General features: G+C 39.2%; 1 long non-coding RNA gene across 1 annotated transcript; it reads left to right on the top strand.

The window, feature by feature from the left end:
- Nucleotides 1–234: 234 nt before the first annotated feature.
- Nucleotides 235–7640, top strand: LOC147648632 (uncharacterized). Its single transcript, XR_015280620.1, has 2 exons — nucleotides 235–541; nucleotides 7395–7640. It is a non-coding gene; the product is annotated as an uncharacterized LOC147648632 (long non-coding RNA).
- The last annotated feature ends 15883 nt before the right edge of the window (nucleotides 7641–23523 follow it).

Genomic DNA, 23523 nt, shown 5'->3' with positions numbered 1-23523 from the left:
AAAATGGGAAAAACCCAGGAAAAAAGGGAAAAATGGGAAAAAATGCAGGAAAAACGGGGAAAAATGCAGAAAAACTGGGAAAAAAATGGGAAAACCCCAGGAAAACCCAGGAAAAATCCACTAAAAACCTTGGCCAAAAGCCAGCTCGCCCCTCCCCCCACCCCTCCCCCACCCCCACCCCTTCCTCCGCCTCTTCCCAAAAAAAAAAAAAACCGGGAATTCTCGGCAGGAACCTCGGAGGGCGCTCGGGAGCGGCCCCAGCCCCGAAATCGCTTCCATTCACAAGCTGGGATTTTTATTTTTAATTATTATTTATAATACAATTCTAATTTAATTTCATTTATTTTTAATTATTATTTTTTTTCCCTATTTTTTTTTATTTTTTTTCCTTTTTTTTTGGGATTCCCGGCGGATTTTTTTTATTATTTTATTATTTTATTTTATTTATTTTTTTTTTAAAGGGATGAAAAGATGGAGAGGGGATGAAATTCCAGGATTTTTTCCAAGATCGGAAGAGGAAAGAAAAAAAAAAAATCTGCAGGTTTTGATATGGGGGAGGAAGGGAAATTTCTTTGTTTTGTTTATTGGGGGCTGGGAGGGGAAAAACCCGGGATTTTTGGGGGAAAAACCCGGGAATTTTGGGGGGAAAACCCGGGAATTTTGGGGTCTGGGAGGGGGAAATCCCGGGAATTTTGGGGGGAAAATCCCGGGAATTTTGGGGGAAAACCCCGGGAATTTTGGGGCCTGGAAAGGGAAAAATCCTGGGATTTTTGGGGGAAAAACCCGGGAATTTTGGGGTCTGGGAGGGGGAAAAATCCTGGGAATTTTGGGGGGAAATCCTGGGAATTTTGGGGGTTGGGAAGGGGAAAAAAATGGGAATTTTGGGGTCTGGAAAGGGGAAAATCCCGGGAATTTTGGGGGAAATCCTGGGAATTTGGGGGTCAAGAAAGGGGGAAAAAATGGGAATTTTTGGGGGGTTGGGAATGGAAAAGTCCTGGGAATTTTGGGGTCTGGGAGGGGGAAATTCCCGGGAATTTTGGGGGAAAATCCCGGGAATTTTGGGGCCTGGAGAGGGAAAAAAATGGGAATTTTTGGGGGAAATCCCGGGAATTTTGGGGTCTGGGAGGGGGAAAAATCCTGGGAATTTTGGGGGGAAATCCCGGGAATTTTGGGGGTTGGGAAGGGGAAAAAAATGGGAATTTTTGGGGGGTCAAGAAGGGGAAAATCCCGGGAATTTTGGGGGGAAATCCTGGGAATTTTGGGGCCTGGGAAAGGGAAAATTCCTGGGAAATTTAGGGGTTGGAAAAGGGGAAAATCCTGGGAATTTTGGGGTCTGAGAGGGGGGGAATTCCTGGAATTTTGGGGGGAAATCCCGGGAATTTTGGGGCCTGGAGAGGGAAAAAAATGGGAAATTTGGGGGTCAAGAAAGGGGAAAATCCCGGGAATTTTGGGCAAAAATCCTGGGAATTTGGGGCTCTGGGAAAGGAAAAGTTCTGGGAATTTTGGGAAAATCCAGGGAATTTTGGGGCCTGGAGAGGGAAAAATCCTGGGAATTTTGGGGGTTGGAAAAGGGGAAAAAATGGGAATTTTTGGGGGGTCAGGAAGGGGAAAATCCCGGGAATTTTGGGGCCTGGAGAGGGAAAAAAATGGGAATTTTTGGGGGGTCGGGGAGGGGAAAATCCCGGGAATTTTGGGGGGAAATCCCGGGAATTTGGGGCCTGGAGAGGGAAAAAAATGAGAAATTTGGGGGTCAAGAAAGGGGGAAAATCCCGGGAATTTTGGGCAAAAATCCTGGGAATTTTGGGGGAAAAACCCAGGAATTTTGGGGCCTGGGAGGGGGAAAAAAATGGGAATTTTTGGGGTCTGGGACGGGGGAAATTCCCGGAATTTTGGGGTAAAATCCTGGCAATTTTAGGGCCTGGGAAAGGGAAAAAAAATGGGAATTTTGGGGGGTCTGGAAGGGGAAAATCCCGGGAATTTTGGGGGAAAATCCTGGGAATTTGGGGGTCAAGAAAGGGGAAAAAAATGGGAATTTTTGGGGGGTCGGGGAGGGAAAAGTTCTGGGAATTTTGGGGCCTGGAGAGGGAAAAATCCTGGGAAATTTGGGGGTCAAGAAAGGGGAAAATCCTGGGAATTTTGGGGTCTGGGAGGGGGAAAAACCCGGGAATTTTGGGGTAAAATCCTGGGAATTTGGGGGTAAAATCCTGGGAATTTGGGGGCCTGGGAAAGGGAAAAAATGGGAATTTTTGGGGGAAATCCCGGGAATTTTGGGGCCTGGGAAAGGGAAAAAAATGGGAATTTTTGGGGGGTTGGGGAGGGAAAAGTTCTGGGAATTTTGGGGTCTGGGAGGGGGAAAAACCCGGGAATTTTGGGGGGAAATCCCGGGAATTTTGGGGTCAAGAAAGGGGAAAAAAATGGGAATTTTTGGAGGGTCTGGAAGGGGAAAATCCCGGGAATTTTGGGGCCTGGAGAGGGAAAAATCCTGGGAAATTTGGGGGTCAAGAAAGGGGAAAAATCCCGGGAATTTTGGGCAAAAATCCTGGGAATTTGGGGCTCTGGGAATGGAAAAGTTCTGGGAATTTTGGGGTCTGGGAGGGGGGAATTCCTGGAATTTTGGGGGGAAATCCTGGGAATTTTGGGGTCTGGGAGGGGGAAAATCCTGGGAATTTTGGGGGTTGGGAAAGGGAAAAAAATGGGAATTTTTGGGGGGTTGGGGAGGGAAAAGTTCTGGGAATTTTGGGCCCTGGAGAGGGAAAAAAAATGGGAATTTTTGGGGGGTCTGGAAGGGGAAAACCCCAGGAATTTTGGGGTCTGGAAAGGGGAAAATCCCGGGAATTTTGGGGGGAAATCCTGGGAATTTGGGGGTCAAGAAAGGGGGAAAAAATGGGAATTTTTGGGGGGTTGGGAAGGGGAAAATCCTGGGAATTTTGGGGCCTGGAGAGGGAAAAAAAATGGGAAATTTGGGGGTCAAGAAAGGGGGAAAATCCCGGGAATTTTGGGGTAAAATCCTGGGAATTTTGGGGGAAAAACCCGGGAATTTTGGGGCCTGGGAGGGGGAAAAAATGGGAATTTTTGGGGGGTTGGGAAGGGAAAAGTTCTGGGAATTTTGGGGTCTGGGAGGGGGAAAAATCCTGGGAATTTTGGGGGAAAAACCCGGGAATTTTGGGGCCTGGAAAGGGAAAAAAATGGGAATTTTTGGGGGGTCAGGAAGGGGAAAATCCCGGGAATTTTGGGGGAAAATCCTGGGAATTTGGGGGTCAGGAAAGGGGGAAAATCCTGGGATTTTGGGGGGTTGGAAAAGGGGAAAATCCTGGGAATTTTGGGGTCTGGGAGGGGGAAAAAAATGGGAAATTTGGGGGTCAAGAAAGGGGAAAAATCCTGGGAATTTTGGGCAAAAATCCTGGGAATTTTGGGGGAAAACCCGGGAATTTTGGGGTCAAGAAAGGGGAAAAAAATGGGAATTTTTGGGGGGTTGGGGAGGGAAAAGTTCTGGGAATTTTGGGGTCTGGGAGGGGGAAAAACCCGGGAATTTTGGGGGGAAAACCCGGGAATTTTGGGGCCTGGAAAGGGAAAAAAATGGGAATTTTTGGGGGGTCGGGAAGGGGAAAATCCCGGGAATTTTGGGGGGAAATTCTGGGAATTTTGGGGCCTGGGAAAGGGAAAAAAATGGGAATTTTTGGGGGGTTGGGAAAGGGGAAAAAAATGGGAATTTTGGGGGAAAATCCTGGGAATTTTGGGGTCTGGGACGGGGTAAAATCCCGGGAATTTTGGGGCCTGAGAAAGGGAAAAAAATGGGAATTTTGGGGGGGTCAGGAAGGGGAAAATCCCGGGAATTTTGGGGGAAAATCCTGGGAATTTGGGGGCCTGGAAAGGGAAAAATCCTGGGATTTTTGGGGGGAAATCCTGGGATTTTGGGGGTCAAGAAGGAGAAAAATCCTGGGAATTTTTGGGGTCTGGGAAGGGGAAACCCCAGGAATTTTTTGGGGGTAATTCTGGGGAATTTGGGGGTTGGAAAGGGGAAAAAAAATGGGAATTTTGGGGCCTGGGAGGGGTAAAATCCTGGGAATTTTGGGGCCTGGAGAGGGAAAAAAATGGGAAATTTGGGGGTCAAGAAAGGGGGAAAATCCTGGGAATTTTGGGCAAAAATCCTGGGAATTTTGGGGAAAAAACCCGGGAATTTTGGGGCCTGGAGAGGGAAAAATCCTGGGAATTTTGGGGTAAAATCCTGGCAATTTTGGGGCCTGGGAAAGGGAAAAAAAATGGGAATTTTGGGGGGAAATCCTGGGAATTTGGGGGTCAAGAAAGGGGGAAAAAATGGGAATTTTTGGGCCTGGGAGGGGTAAAATCCTGGGAATTTTGGGGTCTGGAAAGGGGAAAAAAATGGGAAATTTGGGGGTCAAGAAAGGGGAAAAATCCTGGGAATTTTGGGTAAAAATCCCGGGAATTTGGGGCTCTGGGAAAGGAAAAAAAATGGGAATTTTGGGGTCTGGGAGGGGGGAAATTCCCGGAATTTTGGGGGAAAATCCTGGGAATTTTGGGGCCTGGAGAGGGAAAAAAATGGGAAATTTGGGGGTCAAGAAAGGGGGAAAATCCCGGGAATTTTGGGGTAAAATCCTGGGAATTTTGGGGGAAAAACCCGGGAATTTTGGGGCCTGGGAGGGGGAAAAAAATTGGGAATTTTGGGGGAAAATCCCGGGAATTTTGGGGGAAAATCCCGGGAATTTTGGGGCCTGGGAGGGGGAAAAAATGGGAATTTTTGGGGGGTTGTGAAGGGAAAAATTCTGGGAATTTTGGGGCCTGGGAGGGGGAAAAATCTGGGAATTTTGGGGAAAATCCCGGGAATTTTGGGGCCTGGGAGGGGAAATTCCTGGGATTTTGGGAGTTGGAAAAGGGGAAAAAAACTTTTCCCTCCCTGACCCCCCAAAATCCCAGGAATTTTCCCCCTCCCAGACCCCAAAAATTCCCATTTTTTTCCTTTCCCAGAGCCCCAAATTCCCAGGATTTCCCCCCAAAATTCCCAGGATTTTTCCCCTTTCTTGACCCCCAAATTTCCCAGGATTTTTCCCTTTCCAGACCCCAAAATTCCCGGGATTTCCTCCCAAAATTCCCGGAATTTTCCCCCTCCCAGACCCCAAAAATTCCCATTTTTTTCCTTTCCCAGAGCCCAAAATTCCCAGTTTTTTTCCCTCTCCAGGCCCCAAAATTTCTGGGATTTTCCCCTTCCAGACCCCCCAAAAATTCCCATTTTTTTCCCCTTCCCAACCCCCCAAAAATTCCCATTTTTTCCCCTTTCCCAGAGCCCCAAATTCCCGGGTTTTTCCCCCAAAATTCCGTGAATTTCCCCCCTCCCAGACCCCAAAATTCCCAGAACTTTTCACTCCCAGACCCCCCAAAAATTCCCATTTTTTTCCCCTTTCTTGACCCCCAAATCCCCGGGATTTTCCCCCAAAATTCCCAATTTTTTTCCCTTTCCCAACCCCCAAAATTCCCGGGATTTTCCCATTTTCCAACTCCCAAAAATCCCAGGATTTTTCCCTGTCCCAACCCCAAAATTCTCGGGATTTTCCCCTTCCTGACCCCCCCAAAATTCCCAGATTTTTCCCTTTCCCAACCCCAAAAATCCTGGGATTTCCCCCCAAAATTCCCGCGATTTTACCCCAAAATTCCCAGGATTTTACCCCAAAATTCCTGGGATTTTTCACCTTAAAATTCCCAAGATTTTCCCCCTTTCCAACCCCAAAAATTCCCAGATTTTTTCCCCAAAATTCCCTGAATTTTCCCCCAAAATTCCTGGGATTTTCCCCCCAAAATTCCCAAGATTTTCCCCCTTAAATTCCCAAGATTTTGCCCTCCAAATTCCCAGGATTTACCCCTAAAATTTCTGGGATTTTTCCCTCTTCTGATCCCAAAATTCCCTGAATTTTCCCCCAAAATTCCTGGGATTTTCACCTTAAAATTCCCAAGATTTTGCCCCTTTCCAATCCCAAAATTCCCAGATTTCCCCCCCAAAATTCCCTGAATTTCCCCCCAAAATTCCCGGGATTTTCCCTGAAAATTCCTGAATTTTCCCCCCAAAATTCCCAAGATTTTCCCAAAAAATTCCCTGGATTTCCCCCCAAAATTCCCTGGATTTTCCCCCAAAATTCACGGATTTTTTCCCCAAAATTCCCAAGATTTTCCCCAAAAATTCCCTGGATTTTCCTGAAAATTTCCAGTATTTTTCCCCCCAAATTCCTGGATTTTCACCCTAAAATTCCCAGGATTTTGCCCCTTTCCAATCCCAAAATTCCCAATATTTTCCCCTTAAATTCCCTGAATTTTCCCCCCAAATTCCCAGATTTTTCCCCCAAAATTCCCAGATTTTTCCCCAAAATTCCCTGAATTTTTCCCCAAAATTCCTAGATTTTCCCTGAAAATTCCCAGATTTTCCCCCAAAATTTCTGGGATTTTCCCCCCAAATTCCCTGAATTTTCCCCCAAAATTCCCAGATTTTTTCCCCAAAATTCCCTGAATTTCCCCCCAAAATTCCTCAGATTTTCCCTGAAAATTCCCAGATTTTCCCCCCAAAATTCCCCGGATTTTCCCCGCAAAATTCCCACATTTTTCCCCCAAAATTCCCAGGATTTTCCCCCAAAATTCCCGGGATTTTCCCCCAAAATTCCCTGAATTTCCCCCAAAATTCCCACATTTTTCCCCCAAAATTCCCTGAATTTCCCCCAAAATTCCCACATTTTTCCCCCAAAATTCCTGAATTTCCCCCCAAAATTCCTCAGATTTTCCCTAAAAATTCCCAGATTTTCCCCCAAAATTCACGGATTTTTTCCCCAAAATTCCCAAGATTTTCCCCAAAAATTCCCTGGATTTTCCTGAAAATTTCCAGTATTTTTCCCCCCAAATTCCTGGATTTTCACCTTAAAATTCCCAAGATTTTGCCCCTTTCCAATCCCAAAATTCCCAAGATTTTCCCCTTAAATTCCCTGAATTTTCCCCCCAAATTCCCAGATTTTTTCCCCAAAATTCCCTGAATTTCCCCCAAAATTCCCTGAATTTCCCCCCAAAATTCCCAGGATTTTCCCCCCAAAATTCCCTGAATTTTCCCCCAAAATTCCTCAGATTTTCCCTGAAAATTCCCAGGATTTCCCCCCAAAATTCCCAGATTTTCCCCCCAAAATTCCCTGAATTTCCCCCTAAAATTCCCAGATTTTCCCCGCAAAATTCCCACATTTTTCCCCCAAAATTTCTGGGATTTTTCCCCAAAATTCCCAGATTTTCCTCCAAAATTCCCAGATTTTTCCCCCAAAATTCCTGGATTTTTCCCTTTCCTAAATCCCATTTTTCCCTTTCTTTTTCCAAATCCCAGGAATTTCTTTCCATTTTTTCTTTGGATGTTCCAGGTGGGAGCAGAGAATTCCAAAGGGGAAATAAAAACCCCTGGAATTATGGATCCAATTCCATGGATTTGGCTCCTGGTCTCGTTCCCGTTGGTCAATTCCCATCCCAAAATTCCAGGTAAGTTTGGGATTCCAATCCAAAAAAAATTCCCAAAAAATTCCTCCAAAATCCCCCAAAAATTGCCCAAAATTCCCAAAAAATTCCCCAAAAAATTCACTGAAAATTCAAAAAAAATTCCCCCAAAATTCCCCCAAAATTCCAAAAAAAATTCATTGAAAATTCCCCCAAAATTCCCCCAAAATTCCCCAAAAAATTCCCCAAAAATTCCCAAAATTTCTCTAAAAATTCCCAAAAAAATTCACTGAAAATTCCAAAAAAATTCCCAAAAAATTCAAAAAAATTCCCCAAAAAATTCCCCCAAAATTCCCCAAAAAATTCTCTGAAAATTCAAAAAAAATTCCCCAAAAAATTCACTGAAAATTCCCAAAAAAATCCAAAAAAATTCCCCCAAATATTCCCCAAATTTCTATAAAAATTCCCCAAAAATTCCCAAAAAATTCCCAAAAAATTCCCCAAAATTCCAAAAAAATTCCCCAAAAAATTCACTGAAAATTCCCAAAAAAATCCAAAAAAATTCCCCAAAAAAATCCCCAAATTTCTATAAAAATTCTCCAAAAATTCCCCAAAATTCCAAAAAAATTCGCAAAAAATTCCCCCCAAAATACCCAAAAAATTCCCAAAAAATTCCCCAAAAATTCCCCCAAAAATTCCCAAAAAATTCCCCCAAAATTCCCCAAAAAATTCTCAAAAAATTCCCAAAAAATTCCCAAAAATTGTCCAAGGGGGAAATAAAAACCCCTGGAATTATGGATCCAATTCCATGGATTTGGCTCCTGGTCTCGTTCCCGTTGGTCAATTCCCATCCCAAAATTCCAGGTAAGTTTGGGATTCCAATCCAAAAAAAATTCCCAAAAAATTCAAAAAAATTCCTAAAAATTCCCAAAAAATTCCCCAAAAAATTCACTGAAAATTCCCCAAAAATTCCCAAAAAATTCCCCCAAAATTCAAAAAAAATTCCCCCAAAATTCCCCAAAAAATTCCCCAAAAATTCCCAAAATTTCTCTAAAAATTCCCCCAAAAATTCCTCCAAAATCCCCCAAAAAATTGCCCAAAATTCCCCAAAAATTCCAAAAAAATTCCCCAAAAAATTCACTGAAAATTCCCCAAAAATTCCCCAAAATTCCCCCAAAATTCCCAAAAAAATTCATTGAAAATTCAAAAAAAATTCCCCCAAAATTCCCCAAAAAATTCCCCAAAAAGTCCCAAAATTTCTCTAAAAATTCCCAAAAAAATTCACTGAAAATTCAAAAAAATTCCCCAAAAAATTCCCCCAAAATTCCCCCAAAAATTCATTGAAAATTCCCAAAAAATTCCCAAAAAATTCCAAAAAAATTCCCCAAAAATTCCCCCAAAATTCCCAAAAAATTCCCGAAAAATTCACTGAAAATTCCCCAAAAATTCCCCAAAAAATTCCCCCAAAATTCCCAAAAAATTCTCAAAAAATTCCCAAAAAATTCCCAAAAAATTCAAAAAAATTCCCCAAAAAATTCCCTGAAAATTCCCCCAAAATTCCCCCAAAATTTCCCAAAAAATTCTCAAAAATTCCCCAAAAAATTCCCAAAAATTGTCCAAGGGGGAAATAAAAACCCCTGGAATTATGGATCCAATTCCATGGATTTGGCTCCTGGTCTCGTTCCCGTTGGTCAATTCCCATCCCAAAATTCCCGGGAAGTTTGGGATTCCAATCCAAAAAAATTCCCAAAAAATTCAAAAAAATTCCCAAAAAATTCTCAAAAAATTCCCCAAAATTCCAAAAAAATTCCCCAAAAATTTCCCCCAAAATTCCAAAAAAATTCCCCCAAATTCACAAAAAATTCTCAAAAATTCCCCAAAAATTCCCCCAAAAACTCCCAAAAAATTCCCAAAAAATTCCACAAAAAAATTCCCCAAAATCCCCAAAAAAATCCCATAAAAATCCCAAAAAATTCCCCAAAATTCCCAAAAAAATTAACTGAAAATTCCCAAAAAATTCCCAAAAATTCCCCAAAAAATTCCCAAAAAATTCCCCAAAAATTCCCCCAAAATTCCCCAAAAAATTCACTGAAAATTCACAAAAAATTCCCAAAAAATTCCCAAAAAATTCCCCAAAATTCAAAAAAAAGTCCCAAAAAATTCACTGAAAATTCCAAAAAAATTCCCAAAAAATTCCCCCAAAATTCCCAAAAAATTCTCAAAAATTCCCCAAAAAATTCCCAAAAATTTTCCAAGGGGGAAATAAAAACCCCTGGAATTATGGATCCAATTCCATGGATTTGGCTCCTGGTCTCGTTCCCGTTGGTCAATTCCCATCCCAAAATTCCAGGTAAGTTTGGGATTCCAATCCAAAAAAAATTCCCAAAAAATTCCTAAAAATTCCCAAAAATTCCCAAAAAATTCCCCAAAAAATTAACTGAAAATTCCCCTAAAATTCCCCAAAAAATTCCCCCAAAATTCCCAAAAAATTCCCCCAAAATTCCCCCTAAATCCCCAAAAAATTCCAAAAAAATTCCCCCAAAATTCCCCAAAATTCCCAAAAAAATTCATTGAAAATTCCCCAAAAATTCCCAAAATATTCCCCAAAAAATCCCAAAAAATTCATTAAAAATTCCCCAAAAAATTCACTGAAAATTCAAAAAAAATTCCCCCAAAATTCCCAAAAAATTCACTGAAAATTCCAAAAAAAATTCCCCAAAAATTCCCCCAAAATTCCCAAAAAAATTCACTGAAAATTCCCAAAAAATTCCCAAAAAAATCCCCAAAAATTCAAAAAAATTCCCCAAAAATTCCCAAAAAATTCCCAAAAAATTCCCCAAAAATTCCCCAAAAAATTCTCAAAAAATTCCCAAAAAATTCCCAAAATTTTCCAAGGGGGAAATAAAAACCCCTGGAATTATGGATCCAATTCCATGGATTTGGCTCCTGGTCTCGTTCCCGTTGGTCAATTCCCATCCCAAAATTCCCGGGAAGTTTGGGATTCCAATCCAAAAAAATTCCCAAAAAATTCAAAACAATTCCTAAAAAATTCCCCAAAAAATTGCCCAAAATTCCAAAAAAATTCCCAAAAAATTCCACAAAAAAATTCCCCAAAATCCCCCCAAAAATCCCATAAAAATTCCCCAAAAATTCCCCAAAATTCCCAAAAAAATTCTCAAAAAATTCCCCAAAATTCCAAAAAAATTCCCCAAAAAATTCACTGAAAATTCAAAAAAATTCCCCAAAAAATTCACTGAATATTCCAAAAAAAATCCCAAAAAATTCCCCCCAAAATCCCCCAAAATTTCTATAAATATTCCCAAAAAATTCCCAAAAAATTCTCCAAAAAATTCCCACAAAATTCCCCAAAAAATTCACTGAAAATTCCCAAAAAAATTCCCTGAAAATTCCACCCAAAATCCAAAAAAATTCCCCAAAAATTCTCAAAAAATTCCCCAAAAATTTCCAAAAAAGTCCCTGAAAATTCCCAAAAAAATTCACAAAAAATTCCCAAAAAAATTCCCAAAAAATTCCCCAAAATTCCCCAAAAATTCCCCAAAAATTCCCCCAAAATTCCCAGAAAAATTCACTGAAAATTCCAAAAAAATTCCCCCAAAATTCCCCCAAAATTCCCCAAAATTCCCCAAAAAATTCCCAAAAAATTCCCAAAAAATTCCACAAAAAAATTCCCCAAAATCCCCCAAAAAATCCCATAAAAATCCCAAAAAATTCCCCCAAAATTCCCAAAAAATTCCCAAAAAATTCCCCAACAATTCAAAAAAATTCCCCAAAAAATTCCCTGAAAATTCAAAAAAAATTCTCAAAAAATTCACTGAAAATTCCCCAAAAAATCGAAAAAAATTCCCCAAAAAATTCCCCAAATTTCTATAAAAATTCCCCCAAAATTCCCCAAAATTCCCAAAAAATTCGCAAAAAATTCCCCCAAAAATTCCCAAAAAATTCGCAAAAAATTCCCCCAAAAATTCCCAAAAAATTCCCAAAAAATTCCCCAAAATTCCCCAAAAAATTCACTGAAAATTCCAAAAAAATTCCCAAAAAATTCCCAAAAAATCCCAAAAAATTTCTCTAAAAATTCCCCAAAAATCCCAAAAAATTCACTGAAAATTCCCAAAAAATTCCCAAAAAATTCCAAAAAAATTCCCCAAAATTCCAAAAAAATGTCCCAAAAAATTCACTGAAAATTCCCCAAAAAATTCCCTGAAAATTCCCAAAAAATTCCCAAAAAATTCCCCAAAAATTCTCAAAAATTCCCCAAAAAATTCCCAAAAATTTTCCAAGGGGGAAATAAAACCCCCTGGAATTATGGATCCAATTCCATGGATTTGGCTCCTGGTCTCGTTCCCGTTGGTCAATTCCCATCCCAAAATTCCAGGTAAGTTTGGGATTCCAATCCAAAAAAAATTCCCAAAAAATTCCTAAAAATTCCCAAAAATTCCCAAAAAATTCCCCAAAAAATTAACTGAAAATTCCCCTAAAATTCCCCAAAAAATTCCCCCAAAATTCCCAAAAAATTCCCCCAAAATTCCCCCTAAATCCCCAAAAAATTCCAAAAAAATTCCCCCAAAATTCCCCAAAATTCCCAAAAAAATTCATTGAAAATTCCCCAAAAATTCCCAAAATATTCCCCAAAAAATCCCAAAAAATTCATTAAAAATTCCCCAAAAAATTCACTGAAAATTCAAAAAAAATTCCCCCAAAATTCCCAAAAAATTCACTGAAAATTCCCAAAAAATTCCCAAAAAATTCCCCAAAAATTCAAAAAAATTCCCCAAAAATTCCCAAAAAATTCCCAAAAAATTCCCCAAAAATTCCCCAAAAAATTCTCAAAAAATTCCCAAAAAATTCCCAAAATTTTCCAAGGGGGAAATAAAAACCCCTGGAATTATGGATCCAATTCCATGGATTTGGCTCCTGGTCTCGTTCCCGTTGGTCAATTCCCATCCCAAAATTCCAGGTAAGTTTGGGATTCTCATCCAAAAAAATTCCCAAAAAATTCCTAAAAATTCCTCCAAAATTCCCCAAAAAATTGCCCAAAATTCCCAAAAAATTCCCAAAAAATTCCACAAAAAAATTCCCCAAAATCCCCCAAAAAATCCCATAAAAATCCCAAAAAATTCCCCAAAATTCCCCAAAAAATTCACTGAAAATTCAAAAAAAATTCCCAAAAATTCCAAAAAAAATTCACTGAAAATTCCCCAAAAATTCCCCCAAATATTCCAAAAAAATTCTCAAAAAATTCTCAAAAATTCCAAAAAAATTCCCCCAAAATTTCCCCAAAATTCCCAAAAACTTCTCCAAAAATTCCCAAAAAATTCCCCAAACATGTCACCAAAAATTCCCCAAAAATTCTTGGAAAATTCCAAAAAAATTCCAAAAGAATTCCCCAAAAAATTCCCCCAAAATTCCAAAAAATTCCCCCAAAATTCTCCAAAAAATTCCCTGAAAATTCCCCCCAAATTCCTAAATCATTCCCAAAAAATTCCCAAAAAAATCCCAAAAAAATCCCAAAAATTCCCCCAAAATTCCCAAAAACTTCACGAAAAATTCCCCAAAATATCTCGAAAAATTCTCCAAAAAATTCCCAAAAAATTCCCCAGAAATTCCTAAAAACTTCTCAAAAAATTCCCGAAAAACATCACCTAAAATTCCCCAAAAATTCCCAAAAAATTCCCAAAAAACTTCTCCAAAAATTCCCTCCAAATTCCCAAAAACTTCACCAAAAATTCCCCAAAATTTCTCGAAAAATTCCCAAAAAGCTCCCCAAATACTTCTCAAAAAAATTCCCAAAAAATTTCCCCCCAGATTCCCAAAAATTCCTCATAAAATTTCCCAAAAATTCCCAAGAACGTCTCCAAAAAATTCCCAGAAAATTCCTTGAAAATTCCCAAAAATTTCCCTCCAAAATTTCCCAAAAATTCCCCAAATAATCCCAGAAAATCCTCAAAAAATTCCAAAAATTCCCCCCAAAATTCCCCAAAAATTCCCAGAAAAATCCTCCAAAATTCCCAAATAATTCCCAAAAAAATCCCAAAAAATTCCCCCAAAACTTCTCCAAAAATCCCAAAAAATTTCCCCAAAATTCCCAGAAAATTCCCAAAAATTCCCCCCAAATTCCAAAAAAATTGCCAAGAAAGTCCCCAAGAATCCCCAGAAAAATCCCCCAAAATTCTCAAATAATTCCCAAAATATTCCCAAAATAATCCCAAAAAATTCCTCAAAAACTTCTCCAAAAATTCCACAAAAATTTCCTGGAAAATTCACAAAAATGTCACCAAAAATTCCCAAAAAATTCTTGGAAAATTCCCCCAAAATTCCAAAAAAATTCCCAAGCAAGTCTCCAAAAATTCCCAGAAAATTCCTTCAAAATTTCCAAAAATTCCCCCCAAAATCCCAAAAATTTCCAAAAATTGCCCCAAAATTCCAAAAAAATTCCCTGAAAAATCCCCCAAAATTCCAAAAAAAATCCCACAAAAATCTCAGGAAATTCTCAATAAATTCCCGAAAAATTCCCAAAAAATTCCAAAGAAAGTCTCAAAAAATTCCAAAAAAATTCCCCCAAATTAAAAAAAAATTCCACAAAAATTCCAAAAAAATTCCCAAGAAAATCTCCCAAAAATTCCCAGAAAATTCCTTGAAAATTTCCAAAAATTCCCCCAAAATTTCCAAAAAATTTCCAAAAAATTCAACAAATTCCCCAAAAAATTCCCCCAAAAATCCTTAAAAGTTCTGCAAAATTCCAAAAAATTCTTCCTAAAATTTCCCAAAAAATTCCCAAAAAATCCCTCAAAAGTTCTCTAAAAATTCCCAAAAATATCCCAAAAAATTTCCCCAAAATTCCTGAAAAGTTCCCCAAAAATTCCCAAAAATTTCTCCAAAAATTTCCAAAAAAATTCCCAAAAAATCCCTCAAAAGTTCCCTAAAAATTCCCAAAAATCTCCTCAAAAATCCCAAAAATTCCTTAAAATTTCTGCAAAATTCCCCAAAATTTCTCCTAAAATTCCCAAAAATTCCACCAAAAAATCCCTCAAAAGTTCCCCAAAATTTCCCAAAAATATCCCCAAAATTCCTCCAAAAAATTCCCCAAAAATTCCTGAAAAATTCCCAAAAATGTCTGCAAAATTCCAAAAAAAAAAATTAATTAAAAATTCCTAAAAATTCCTTAAAAAATTGGGGTGAAAATTGGAGAAAAAACGTCAAAAATGGGGAAAAGATGGGTAAAAAATTGGGGAAAAATGGGAAAAAATTGGGATAAAAATTGGGGAAAATTGGGAAAAAATTGGGATAAAAATTGGGGAAAATTGGGATAAAAATTGGGATAAAAATTGGGAAAAAATTGGGGAAAAAATGGGGAAAAAATGGGGAAAAATTGGGAAAAAAATGGGGGAAAATTGGGAAAAATTAGTGAAAAAATGAGGAAAAAATTGGGGAAAATGGGGAAAAAATTGAGGGGAAGTTGGGGAAAAATTGGGGTAAAAATTGGGGAACATTGAGAAAAAATTGGGAAAAAATAGGGAAAAATGGGGGAAAATGGGGGAAAATTTTGGAGAAAATTAAGGAAAAAATGGGGGAAAATTGGGGAAAAATGGCAAAAAATAGTGAAAAATTTGGGGAAAAATGGGAAAAATTACGAAAATATTAGGAAAAAATGGGGAAAAATTGGGGAAAAAATTACAAAAAAATTGGGGAAAAACAGGGAAAAAATGGGGAAAAAATGGGAAAAATGGGAAAAAAATGGGGAAAAATGAGGGAAAATGGGGAAAAAATGGGAAAAAATTGTGAAAAAATTGGGAAAAAGTGAGGAAAAATTGGGGATTAAAAATTACCAAAAATGGGGAAAAAATAGGTAAAAAATGGGGAAAAAACGGATAAAAAATGGGAAAAAATTGGGAAAAATTGGGAAAAAATTGGGAAAAAATTGGGGAAAAAATGGGGAAAAATTGGGGAAAAAATGGGGAAAAATTGGGATAAAAATGGGGGAAAATTGGGAAAAAATAGTGAAAAAATGAGGAAAAAATTGGGGAAAATGGGGAAAAAATCGAGGGAAGTTGGGGAAAAATTGGGGGAAAAATTGGGGAACATTGAGAAAAAATTGGGAAAAAATAGGGAAAAAATGGGGAAAAATTGGGGAAAAATTGGGGGAAAATTTTGGAGAAAATTAAGGCAAAAATGGGGGGAAATTGGGGAAAAAATGGGGGAAAAATTGGGGAAAAAATGGGTAAAAAATGGGTAAAAATGGGGAAAAATGGGGGAAATAATTGGAAAAAATGGGAAAAATTGGGAAAAAATTTATGAAAAAAATTGGGAAAAAATTGGAAAAAAATTGGGAAAAATTGGGGAAAAATTATGAAAAATTGGAAAAATTGGGAAAAGTTTGGGAAAAAATTCCCAGAATTTTCTGACTGTTTTTCTCACCTCAGGTCCTCGCCCTCGAGCGTTCAGCTCGCTGAGATTCCTGAGGGAGCACGAAAAACTGGGGGAAAATGGCAAAAAATAGGGGAAAAATGGGGAAAAATTGGGGAAAAATTGGGGAAAAAATGGGGAAAAAATGGGGAAAAAATGGGGAAAATTGGGATAAAAATGGGGGAAAATTGGGAGAAAATAGTGAAAAAATGAGGAAAAAATTGGGGAAAATGGGGAAAAATTGAGGAATATTTGGGGAAAAATTGGGGGAAAAATTGGGGTAAAAATTGGCGAACATTGAGAAAAAATGAGGAAAAAATAGGGAAAAAATGGGGAAAAATTGGGGGAAATATTGGAGAAAATTAAGGAAAAAATGGGGGAAAATTGGGGAAAAATGGCAAAAAATAGTGAAAAATTTGGGGAAAAAATGGGAAAAATTACGAAAAAATTAGGAAAAAATGGGGGAAAATTGGGGAAAAAATTACAAAAAAATTGGGGAAAAACAGGTAAAAAATGGGGAAAAAATGGGAAAAAATGGGAAAAAAATGGGGAAAAATGAGGGAAAATGGGGAAAAAATGGGAAAAAATTGTGAAAAATTTGGGAAAAAGTGAGGAAAAATTGGGGATTAAAAATTACCAAAAATGGGGAAAAAATAGGTAAAAAATGGGGAAAAAACGGATAAAAATGGGAAAAAATTGGGAAAAAATTGGGAAAAAATTGGGAAAAAATTGGGGAAAAAATGGGGAAAAATTGGGGAAAAAATGGGGAAAAATTGGGATAAAAATGGGGGAAAATTGGGAAAAAATAGTGAAAAAATGAGGAAAAAATTGGGGAAAATGGGGAAAAAATTGAGGGGAAGTTGGGGAAAAATTGGGGGAAAAATTGGGGAACATTGAGAAAAAATAGGGAAAAAATAGGGAAAAAATGGGGAAAATTGGGGAAAATTTTGGAGAAAATTAAGGAAAAAATGGGTGAAAATTGGGGAAAAATGGCAAAAAATAGTGAAAAATTTGGGGAAAAAATGGGAAAAATTACGAAAATATAAGGAAAAATGGGGGAAAATTGGGGAAAAATTACAAAAAATTGGGGAAAAACAGGTAGAAATGGGAAAAAATTACAAAAAAGGGGGAAAAAACAGGGAAAAAATGGGGAAAAAATGGGAAAAAATGGGGAAAAATGGGGAAAAATAGGTAAAAAATGGGTAAAAAATGGATAAAAAATGGGAAAAAATTGGGAAAAAATTGGAAAAAATTGGAAAAAAATTCCCAGAATTTTCTGACTGTTTTTCTCACCTCAGGTCCTCGCCCTCGAGCGTTCAGCTCGCTGAGGTTCCTGCGGGAGCCGTCGGACGTGGTGGTGGCGCGAGGCGGTGACGTCCTCTTGGAATGCGCGGCCACCAGCGAGGGAGGGAAAACGGCAAAAATCCGATGGGAAAAGGACGGGGAATTGTTGGGTTTGGATGAGGACGAGAGGAGGCAGCAGCTCCCAAACGGATCCCTTTGGATCCGGAACGTTCTGCACTCGCGGCACCACAAAGCGGCCGAGGGCGTTTATCGGTGTCGGGCACAGCTGGAAGGGATCGGAGCGGCCGCCAGCAGAGAGGCCAAAGTGGCCCTGGAGGGTGGGGAAAAACAGACCCAAAGTGGGGAAAAGTGGGGAAAAATTGGGGGAACATTGGGGGAAAATTGGGGGAAAATTGGGGGAAAATTGGGGGAAAATTGGGGGAAAATTGGGGAAAAATTGGGGGAAATTGGGGGAAAATTGGGGGAAAATTGGGGGAAAATTGGGGGAAAATTGGGGGAAAATTGGGGGAAAATTGGGGGAAAATTGGAGAAAAAATGGAAAAAATTTAAAAAAAATCAGGGGAAAAATAGGGAAAAAATGGAAAAAAATTGGCAAAATTTTGGGAAATATTGGGGAAAAATTGGAGAAAAATTGGAGAACAATTGGAGAAAATCAGGGGAAAAATTGGGGAAAAAATGGGAAAAAAATGAGGAAAAATTGGGGAAAAAAAGGAGAAAAAAGGGGAAAAATTGGGAAAAATTGGAGAAAAATTGGGGAAAAAATTGGGATAAAATAGGAGAAAAAATGGAGAAAATATTGGGGAAAAATTGGAGAAAAAATGGGGAAAATTGGGGAAAAATGAGGAAAAATTGGGGAAAAAATGGAGAAAAAAGGGGAAAAATTGGAGAAAAATTGGAGAAAAAATGGGGAAAATTGGGAAAAAATTGGAGAAAAAATTGGGGAAAATTGGGGAAAAAATGAGGAAAAATTGGGGAAAAAAAGGAGAAAAATTGGGGAAAAAATGGGAAAAAATTGGGAAAAAAATGAGGAAAAATTGGGGAAAAAAAGGAGAAAAAAAGAGAAAAATTGGAGAAAAATTGGAGAAAAAATGGGGAAAATTGGGTGAAATTTGGGGTGGAAAAGGAGGGATTTGGTGTCAAGTTGGGGAATTGTTGGGTTTGGATGAGGACGAGAGGAGGCAGCAGCTCCCAAACGGATCCCTTTGGATCCGGAACGTTCTGCACTCGCGGCACCACAAAGCGGCCGAGGGCGTTTATCGGTGTCGGGCACAGCTGGAAGGGATCGGAGCGGCCGCCAGCAGAGAGGCCAAAGTGGCCCTGGAGGGTGGGGAAAAACAGCCCCAAAGTGGGGAAAAGTGGGGAAAAATTGGGGGAACATTGGGGGAAAATTGGGGGAAAATTGGGGGAAAATTGGGGGGAAAATGGGGGAAAATTGGGAAAAATTGGGGGAAAATTGGGGGAAATTGGGGAAAAATAGGGAAACAATGGGGAAAAAATTGGGAGAAATTTAGCAAAAAATTGGGGGAAAATTGGGGAAAAAATGATAAAATTTGAAAAATCTGGGGAAAATTGGGGAAAATTTGGGGGAAAAATTGGAGAAAAATTGGGAAAATATTGGGAAAAAATTGGAGAAAAATGGAGAAAGTATTGGGGAAAATTGGGGGAAAAAATGAGGAAAAATTGGGAAAAATTGGAGAAAAATTGGGGAAAAATTGGGGAAAAAATGAGGAAAAATTGGGGGAAAAAAGGGGAAAAATTGGGGAAAAAATTGGAGAAAAATTGGAGAAAAAAATGAGGAAAAATTGGGGAAAAAAAGGAGAAAAAAGGGGAAAAATTGGGAAAAATTGGAGAAAAATTGGGGAAAAAATTGGGAAAAAATTGGGAAAAAATAGGAGAAAAATGGAGAAAATATTGGAGAAAAATTGGGGAAAAAATGGGGAAAAATTGGGAAAAAAATGGGGAAAAATTGGGGAAAAAAGGAGAAAAAATGAGGAAAAATTGGGGAAAAATTGGAGAAAAAATGGGGAAAATTGGGTGAAATTTGGGGTGGAAAAGGAGGGATTTGGTGTCAAGTTGGGGAATTGTTGGGTTTGGATGAGGACGAGAGGAGGCAGCAGCTCCCAAACGGATCCCTTTGGATCCGGAACGTTCTGCACTCGCGGCACCACAAAGCGGCCGAGGGCGTTTATCGGTGTCGGGCACAGCTGGAAGGGATCGGAGCGGCCGCCAGCAGAGAGGCCAAAGTGGCCCTGGAGGGTGGGGAAAAACAGCCCCAAAGTGGGGAAAAGTGGGGAAAAATTGGGGGAACATTGGGGGAAAATTGGGGAAAATTGGGGGAAAATTGGGGAAAAATTGGGGGAAAATTGGGGGAAAATTGGGGAAAAATTGGGGAAAATTGGGAAAAAATAGGGAAAAAATGGGGAAAAAATTGGAGAAAATCTGGGAAAAAATTGGGAAAAAATTGGCAAAATTTGGGGAAATGTTGGGGAAACATTGGAGAAAAATTGAGAAAAAATGGGGAAAAATTTGGAAAAAATTGGGAAAAAATTGGGGAAAAATTGGGGGAAAATTGGGGAAAAAATTGGAAAAAATTGGAGAAAAAATGGGAAACTATTGGGAAAAAAAATGGAGAAAAATGGAGAAAATATGGGGAAAAATTGGAGAAAAATTGGGGAAAAAAATGGGAAAAAATTGGGAAAAAATTGGAGAAAAAATGGGAAAAAATTGGAGAAAAAAATAAGGAAAAATTGTGGAAAAAATTGAGAAAAGAAGGGGAAAAATTGGGAAAAAATTGGAGAAAAATTGGAGAAAAATTGGGGAAAATTGGGGAAAAAATGAGGAAAAATTGGGGAAAAAAGGAGAAAAAGGGGAAAAATTGGAGAAAAATTGGGGAAAAAATGAGGAAAAATTGGGGAAAAAAGGAGAAAAAAGGAGAAAATTTGGAGAAAAATTGGGGAAAAAATGGGGAAAATTGGGTGAAATTTGGGGTGGAAAAGGAGGGATTTGGTGTCAAGTTGGGGAATTGTTGGGTTTGGATGAGGACGAGAGGAGGCAGCAGCTCCCAAACGGATCCCTTTGGATCCGGAACGTTCTGCACTCGCGGCACCACAAAGCGGCCGAGGGCGTTTATCGGTGTCGGGCACAGCTGGAAGGGATCGGAGCGGCCGCCAGCAGAGAGGCCAAAGTGGCCCTGGAGGGTGGGGAAAAACAGCCCCAAAGTGGGGAAAGTGGGGAAAAATTGGGGGAACATTGGGGGAAAATTGGGGGAAAATTGGGGGAAAATTGGGGGAAAATTGGGGGAAAATTGGGGGGAAATTGGGGGAAAATTGGGGGAAAATTGGAGAAAAATTGGGAAAAATTTGGGGAAAATTGGGGAAAAATTGGGGAAAAAATGGGAAAAAATTGGGGGAAAATTGGGAAAATATTGGGAGAAAATTGGGAAAAAATTGGAGAAAAAATGGGAAAAAATTAGGAAAAAATGAGGGAAAATTGGAGAAAAATTGGAGAAAAAATTGGGAAAATTGGGGAAAAAATGAGGAAAAATTGGGGAAAAAAATGAGAAAAAAGGGGAAAAATTGGGAAAAATTGGAGAAAAATTGGGGAAAAGATTGGGATAAAATAGGAGAAAAATGGAGAAAATATTGGGGAAAAAATTGGAGAAAAAATGGGAAAAAATTGGGAAAAAAATGAGGAAAAATTGGGAAAAAACAGAGAAAAAAGGGGAAAAATTGGAGAAAAATTGGAGGAAAAATTGGGGAAAATTGGGTGAAATTTGGGGTGGAAAAGGAGGGATTTGGTGTCAAGTTGGGGAATTGTTGGGTTTGGATGAGGACGAGAGGAGGCAGCAGCTCCCAAACGGATCCCTTTGGATCCGGAACGTTCTGCACTCGCGGCACCACAAAGCGGCCGAGGGCGTTTATCGGTGTCGGGCACAGCTGGAAGGGATCGGAGCGGCCGCCAGCAGAGAGGCCAAAGTGGCCCTGGAGGGTGGGGAAAAACAGCCCCAAAGTGGGGAAAAGTGGGGAAAATTGGGGGAACATTGGGGGAAAATTGGGGGAAAATTGGGGGAAAATTGGGGGAAAATTGGGGAAACATTGGGGGAAAATTGGGGGAAAATTGGGGGAAAATTGGGGGAAAATTGGGGGAACATTGGGGGAAAATTGGGGGAAAATTGGGGGAAAATTGGGGAAAATTGGGGGAAAATTGGGGGAAAATTGGGGAAAAATTGGGGGAAAATTGCGGAAAATTGGAGAAAAAATGGAAAAAATTTAAAAAAAATCAGGGGAAAAATAGGGAAAAAATGGAAAAAAATTGGGAAAATTTTGGGAAATATTGGGGAAAAATTGGAGAAAAATTGGAGAACAATTGGAGAAAATCAGGGGAAAAATTGGGGAAAAAATGGGAAAAAAATGAGGAAAAATTGGAGAAAAAAAGGAGAAAAAAGGGGGAAAATTGGGAAAAATTGGAGAAAAATTGGGGAAAAAATTGGGATAAAATAGGAGAAAAAATGGAGAAAATATTGGGGAAAAATTGGAGAAAAATGGGGAAAATTGGGGAAAAATGAGGAAAAATTGGGGAAAAAATGGAGAAAAAAGGGGAAAAATTGGAGAAAAATTGGAGAAAAAATGGGGAAAATTGGGAAAAAATTGGAGAAAAAATTGGGGAAAATTGGGGAAAAAATGAGGAAAAATTGGGGAAAAAAGGAGAAAAATTGGGGAAAAATGGGGAAAAATTGGGGAAAAAATGAGGAAAAATTGGGGAAAAAACAGAGAAAAAAGGGGAAAAATTGGAGAAAAATTGGAGAAAAAATGGGGAAAATTGGGTGAAATTTGGGGTGGAAAAGGAGGGATTTGGTGTCAGGTTGGGGAATTGTTGGGTTTGGATGAGGACGAGAGGAGGCAGCAGCTCCCAAACGGATCCCTTTGGATCCGGAACGTTCTGCACTCGCGGCACCACAAAGCGGCCGAGGGCGTTTATCGGTGTCGGGCACAGCTGGAAGGGATCGGAGCGGCCGCCAGCAGAGAGGCCAAAGTGGCCCTGGAGGGTGGGGAAAAACAGCCCCAAAGTGGGGAAAAGTGGGGAAACATTGGGGAAACATTGGGGGAAAATTGGGGGAAAATTGGGGGAAAATTGGGGGAAAATTGGGGGAAAATTGGGGGAAAATTGGGGGAACATTGGGGGAAAATTGGGGGAAAATTGGGGGAAAATTGGGGAAAATTGGGGGAAAATTGGGGGAAAATTGGGGAAAAATTGGGGGAAAATTGCGGAAAATTGGAGAAAAAATGGAAAAAATTTAAAAAAATCAGGGGAAAAATAGGGAAAAAATGGAAAAAAATTGGGAAAATTTTGGAAATATTGGGGAAAAATTGGAGAAAAATTGGAGAACAATTGGAGAAAATCAGGGGAAAAATTGGGGAAAAAATGGGAAAAAAATGAGGAAAAATTGGAGAAAAAAAGGAGAAAAAAGGGGGAAAATTGGGAAAAATTGGAGAAAAATTGGGGAAAAAATTGGGATAAAATAGGAGAAAAAATGGAGAAAATATTGGGGAAAAATTGGAGAAAAAATGGGGAAAATTGGGGAAAAATGAGGAAAAATTGGGGGAAAAAATGGAGAAAAAAGGGGAAAAATTGGAGAAAAATTGGAGAAAAAATGGGGAAAATTGGGAAAAAATTGGAGAAAAAATTGGGGAAAATTGGGGAAAAAATGAGGAAAAATTGGGGAAAAAAAGGAGAAAAATTGGGGAAAAAATGGGGAAAAATTGGGGAAAAAATGAGGAAAAATTGGGGAAAAACAGAGAAAAAAGGGGAAAAATTGGAGAAAAATTGGAGAAAAAATGGGGAAAATTGGGTGAAATTTGGGGTGGAAAAGGAGGGATTTGGTGTCAAGTTGGGGAATTGTTGGGTTTGGATGAGGACGAGAGGAGGCAGCAGCTCCAAACGGATCCCTTTGGATCCGGAACGTTCTGCACTCGCGGCACCACAAAGCGGCCGAGGGCGTTTATCGGTGTCGGGCACAGCTGGAAGGGATCGGAGCGGCCGCCAGCAGAGAGGCCAAAGTGGCCCTGGAGGGTGGGGAAAAACAGCCCCAAAGTGGGGAAAAGTGGGGAAACATTGGGGGAACATTGGGGGAAAATTGGGGGAAAATTGGGGGAAAATTGGGGGAAAATTGGGGGAAAATTGGGGGGAAATTGGGGGAAAATTGGGGGAAAATTGGAGAAAAAATTGGGAAAAATTTGGGGAAAATTGGGGAAAAATTGGGGAAAAAATGGGAAAAAATTGGGGGAAAATTGGGAAAATATTGGGAGAAAATTGGGAAAAAATTGGAGAAAAAAT

Source organism: Cyanistes caeruleus, chromosome Z (genome assembly GCF_971803275.1).
Source record: "Cyanistes caeruleus chromosome Z, bCyaCae1.hap1.1, whole genome shotgun sequence".
Taxonomy (NCBI): domain Eukaryota; kingdom Metazoa; phylum Chordata; class Aves; order Passeriformes; family Paridae; genus Cyanistes; species Cyanistes caeruleus.
The sequence above is the reverse complement of the archived record's forward strand: the minus strand, read 5'-3'. Positions and strand labels throughout refer to the sequence as shown.